Source organism: Arachis stenosperma, chromosome 1 (genome assembly GCF_014773155.1).
Source record: "Arachis stenosperma cultivar V10309 chromosome 1, arast.V10309.gnm1.PFL2, whole genome shotgun sequence".
Taxonomy (NCBI): Eukaryota; Viridiplantae; Streptophyta; class Magnoliopsida; order Fabales; family Fabaceae; genus Arachis; species Arachis stenosperma.
Genome location: NC_080377.1, coordinates 104,082,556 through 104,088,238, shown reverse-complemented (window position 1 = coordinate 104,088,238; position 5,683 = coordinate 104,082,556). Strand labels below are relative to the sequence as shown.

The window sequence follows — 5,683 nt, the reverse complement described above, 5'->3', positions numbered from 1 at the left end:
GTATAAATTATCCGCTCATCACAACACCAAACTTAAATTGTTGCTTGTCCCCAAGCAACTGAAAACAAAATAGAATAAAAAGAAGAGAATATACAATGAATCTCACAATATCAATGAGACTTAGTCCCAATTAGATGAGCGGGGCTAGTAGCTTTTTGCTTCTGAACAGTTTTGGCATCTCACTTTATCCTTTGAAATTCAGAATGATTGGCATCTATAGGAACTCAGAATTTAGATAGTGTTATTAATTCTCCTAGTTCAGTATGTTGATTCTTGAACACATCTACTTTATGAGTCTTGGCCGTGACCCTAAGCACTTTGTTTTCCAGTATTACCACCGGATACATAAATGCCACAGACACAAAACTGGGTGAACCTTTTCAGATTGTAATTCAGCTTTGCTAAAGTCCCCAGTTAGAGGTGTCCAGAGTTCTTAAGCACACTCTTTTGCTTTGGATCACGACTTTAACCACTCAGTCTCAAGTTTTTCACTTAGACCTTCATGACACAAGCACATGGTTAGGGACAGCTTGATTTAGCCGCCTAGGCCAGGATTTTATTCCTTTGGGCCCTCCTATCCATTAATGCTCAAAGCCTTGGATCCTCTTTACCCTTGCCTTTTGGTTTAAAGGGCTATTGGCTTTTTCTGCTTGCTTTTTCTTCTTACCCTTCCTCTTTTGGTTTAAAAGCCTTGGATCCTCTTTACCCTTCCTCTTTACCCTTCTTGTTTTTCACTACTTTTTCTTGCTTCAAGAATCAATTCCATGATTTTTTTAGATTATCAATAACATTTTTCTTTGTTCATAATTCTTTCAAGAACCAACAATTTTAACATTCATAAACTTCACTATAAAAAATATGCACTGTTTAAGCATTCATTCAGAAAAGCAAAAAGTATTGCCACCACATCAAAATAATTAAACTAATTTTAAGATAAAATTTAAAATTCATGTACTTCTTGTTCTTTTGTGATTTGGAACATTTTTCATTTAAGAAAGGTGAAGGATTCATGGAATTATTCATAGCTTTAAGACATAGACACTAGACACTAATGATCATGTAATGAAGACACAAATATAGATACCACATAAAGCATAAAAATCGAAAAAAAGAAAAATAAGAACAAGGAAATTAAAGAACGGGTCCACCTTAGTGATGGCGGCTAGTTCTCCTTCTTGAAGATCATATGGAGTGCTTGAGCTCCTCAATGTCTCTTCCTTGCCTTTGTTGCTCTTCCCTCACGGCTATTTGATCCTCTCTAATTTCATGGAGAATAATGGAGTGCTCTTGGTGCTTCATCCTTAATTGCTCCATATTAGAACTCAAATCTCCCGAAGAGGTGTTGAGTTGCTCCCAATAGTTGTGTGGAGAAAAATGCATCCCTTGAGGCATCTCAAGAATTTCTTGATGAGGGACTTCCTCATGCTCTTGTTGAGGTCCATGAGTGGGCTCTCTTATTTGCTCCATCCTCTTTTTATTGATGGGCTTGTACTCTTCAATGAAGATATCTTCTTCTATGACAATTCCAGCTAAATTGTATAGGTGACAGATGAGATGAGGAAAGGCTAACCTTACTAAAGTAGAGGTTTTGTCAGCCACTTTGTAGAGTTCTAGAGATATGACCTCATAAACGTCTACTTCCTCTCCAATCATGATGCTATGGATCATGATAGCCCGATCTACAGTCACTTCGGATCGGTTGCTAGTAGGAATGATGGAGTGTTGGATGAAGGTTTAAGGTCATGCCTTCTCAATTAAACCGGCTTGCCTTTGGAGTCTCTTTTCTACTGAGCTCCTTCCACAAATATGTCCATAAGGGCTTGGTCCAACCTTTGATCAAAGTTGACCCTTCTAGTGTAGGCGCGTGCATCTCCTTGCATTATGGGCAAGTTGAATGCTAACCTTACATTTTCCGGACTGAAATCTAAGTATTTCCCCCGAACCATTGTAAGCCAATTCTTTGGGTTCAGGTTCACACTTTGATCATGGTTTTTGGTGATCCATGCATTAGCATAGAACTCTTGAACCATTAAGATTCTGACTTGTTGAATGTGGTTGGTGAGAACTTCCCAACCTCTTCTTCGAATCTCATGTCGGATCTCCGGATACTCATTCCTTTAGCATGAAAGGGACCTCAGGGATCACCTTCTTCTTGGCCACAACTTCATAGAAGTGGTCTTGATGGACCTTTGAGATGAATCTCTCCATCTTCCATGACTCGGAGGTAGAAGCTTTTGCCTTCCCTATTCTTTTTCTAGAGGTTTCTCCAGCCTTAGGAGCCATAAATGGTTATGGAAACACAAAAAGCAATGCTTTTTCCACATAAAACTTAAAAGGTTTGCTCGTCCTCGAGCAAAATAAGAAAGAAGGGAGTAGAAGAAGAAGAAATAGAGGAGAAAGAGGGTGATAAAAGGTTCGGCGAAGGAGGGGAAAAGATTATATGATGTGTGAAAATGAAGGAGTGATGAGGGGTTTATATAGGAGTGGAAGAGAGGGGTGTCTGTGTCGGAGGGTTAGGTTTGGGAGGAAAAGCTTTTGAATTTGAATGTTGAGGTAGGTGGGGTTTTGTGGAAGAGAGATGGAGGTGATTAGTGAAGGGTATTTGGGGAAGGGTTTTATTGGAATGTGTGAAGAAGAGAGAGTGTGAGTTGAGGTAGGTGGGGATCGTGTGGTGTCCACAGATCCTGAGGTGTCAAGGATTTCTTATCCCTGCACCATTCTGGCGTGTAAATGCCCTCTGAGTGCTAATCCTGGCATTAAACGCCAGGTTGCTGCCCATTTCTGGCGTTTAACACCAGCTTTTCTTCCCTTTCTGGCGTTGAACGCCAGCTTGATGCCCTTTTCTGGTGTTAAACGCCAGTCTGGTGCCCCCTTTCTGGCGTTAAACGCCCAGAATGGTGCCAGAGTTGGCGTTTAACTCCCATTCTGCTACCCTTACTAGCATTTAAATGCCAGTAAGCTCATTCTCCAGGGTGTGCTGTTTTCAATGCTATTTTTTTTTTGCTTTTGTTTTTGTGACTCCACATGATTATCATCCTAAAGAAAACATAAAATAACAATAGAAATTCAACATAGATAAGTAAAAAATTGGGTTACCTCCTAACAAGCGCTTCTTTAATGTCAATAGCTTGACAATAAGCTCTCATGGAGCTTCACAGATATTCATAGCATGGTTGGGGCCTCCCAACACCAAACTTAGCGTTTGAATATAGGGGCTTTGGTTGACTCTGTATTGAGAGAAGCTTTTCATGCTTCTTCTCCAAGTGTACAGAAGGAGATCCGTGAGCCTTAAACACAAGGTAGTCCTCATTCACTTGAGGGACCAACTCACGTCTGTCAACATCAATCACAGCTTTTGCTGTAGCTAGGAAGGGTCTGCCAAGGATGATAGATTCATCCTCATCCTTCCCAGTATCTAGGATTATGAAGTTAGCAGGGATGTAAAGGCCTTCAACCTTTACCAAGACATCCTCTACAAGTCTATAAGCCTGTTTCTTTGATTTGTCTACCATCTCTAGTGAGAATCTTGCAGCTTGTACCTCAAAGATCCTTAGTTTCTCCATTACAAAGAGTGGCATGAGGTTTATGCCTGACCCCAGATCACACAGGGCCTTCTCAAAGGTCATGGTGCCAAAGATGCAAGGTATTAAGAACCTTCCAAGATCTGGTTTCTTTTTAGGTATCTTCAGTTGAGCCAAGGCATTTAGTTCATTAATGAGCAATGGAGGTTCATCCTCCCAAGTCTCATTACCAAATAATTTGGCATTCAGCTTCATGATTGCTCCTAGATATTGAGCAACTTGCTCTTCAGTAGTAACTTCATCTTCTTCAGAAGAAGAATATTCTTCAGAGCTCATGAATGGTAATAGGAAGTTCAGTGGAATCTCTATGGTCTCTAGATGAGCCTCAGATTCCTTTGGTTCTTCATGAGGGAACGCTTTTTCATTTAAAGGACATCCCATGAGGTTTTTCTCACTGGGAATCATGTCCTCCTCACTCTTTCCAGGTTCGGCCATGTTGGTCATGGTTATGGCCTTGCACTCTCTCTTGGAATTTTCTTCTGTATTGCTTGGGAGAGTGCTAGGAGGAGTTTTGGTAACCTTTTTACTCAGCTGACCCACTTGTGCCTCCAAATTTCTAATGGAGTATCTTGTTTCATTCATGAAACTTAGTGTGGTCTTAGATAGATTAGAGACTATGGTTGCTAAGCCAGAACGATTCTGCTTAGAGTTCTCTGTTTGTTGCTGAGAAGATGATGGAAAAGGTTTGCTATTGCCAAACCTGTTTCTCCCACCATTATTGTTATTGAAGCCTTGTTGAGGTTTATGTTGATCCTTCTATGAGAAATTTGGGTGATTCCTCCATAAAGAATTGTAGGTGTATCCATAGGGTTCTCCCAGGTAATTCACCTCTTCCATTGCAGGATTCTCAGGGTCATAAGCTTCTCCTTCAGAGGAGGCTTCTTTAGCACTGCCAGATGCAGCTTGCAATCCAGTCAGATTATGAGAAATCATATTGACTTGCTGAGTCAATAGTTTGTTCTGAGCCAATATGGCATTCAGAGTATCAATCTCAAGAACTCCTTTCTTCTGAGTTATCCCATTGTTCATAGGATTTCTTTTAGAAGTGTACATAAACTGGTTATTTGCAGCTATTTCAATGAGTTCTGGGCTTTTGTAGGCATTTTCTTTAGATGAATAGATCCACCTGCAGAATGGTCCAATGACATCTTGGATAACTCGAACAGACCATTATAGAAGATACCTATGATGCTCCATTCTAAAAGCATGTCAGAAGGACACCTTCTGATCAATTTCTTGTATCTTTCCCAAGCTTCATAGAGGGATTCACCTTCCTTCTGTTTGAAGGTTTGAACTTCCACTCTAAGCTTTCTCATCTTTTGAGGTGGAAAGAATTTAGCAAAGAAGACATTGACAAGCTTTTCCCTAGAGTTCAGGCTGTCTCTAGGTTGTGAGTTCAACCATATATTAGCTCTGTCTCTTACAGCAAAAAGGAAAAGCATAAGTCTATAGACCTCGGGATAAACTCCATTGGTCTTAACAGTGTCATAGATTTGTAAAAATTCAGCCAAAAACTGATGAGGATCTTCCAATGGAAGTCCATGAAACTTACAATTCTGTTGCATCAGAGAAATTAATTGAGGCTTAAGCTCAAATTTGTTTGCTCCAATGGCAGGAATAGAGATGCTTCTCCCATAGAAGTCGGGAGTTGGTGCAGTAAAGCCACCAAGCACCTTCTTTGCATTATTGGCATTATTGTTATTTTTGGCTGCCATGTCTTCTTCTTTTTCGAAAATTTCTATCAGGTCCTCTCCAAAGGGTTGTGCTTTATCTTCTCTTAGCTTCCTCTTCAGAGTCCTTTCAGGTTCAGGATCAGCTTCAACAAGAATTCCTTTATCTTTGTTCCTACTCATATGAAAGAGAAGAAAATAAAAAAAGTATGGAATCCTCTACGTCACAGTATAGAGATTCCTTGATGTGTCAGAGAAAAAGAAGAATGGAAGGATGAGGTAGAGAATTCGAACTTATAGAAAGGGAGAGAGTCTGAATTGCTAATAGAGGAGAAGTGTTAGTCCTTAGATAGAAGGAGGTGAAAAAAGGGGGGAAAGCAAATTTTTTAAAACAATTTTTTTTGTTTAAATAAAACTAAAAAATAAAAATTT

General features: G+C 39.9%; 1 non-coding gene across 1 annotated transcript; it reads left to right on the top strand.

Annotated features, from left to right (window-relative positions):
- Positions 1 to 4,783: 4,783 nt before the first annotated feature.
- Positions 4,784 to 4,891, top strand: LOC130955124 (small nucleolar RNA R71). The gene has a single exon (XR_009076610.1). It is a non-coding gene; the product is annotated as a small nucleolar RNA R71 (small nucleolar RNA).
- Positions 4,892 to 5,683: the final 792 nt, after the last annotated feature.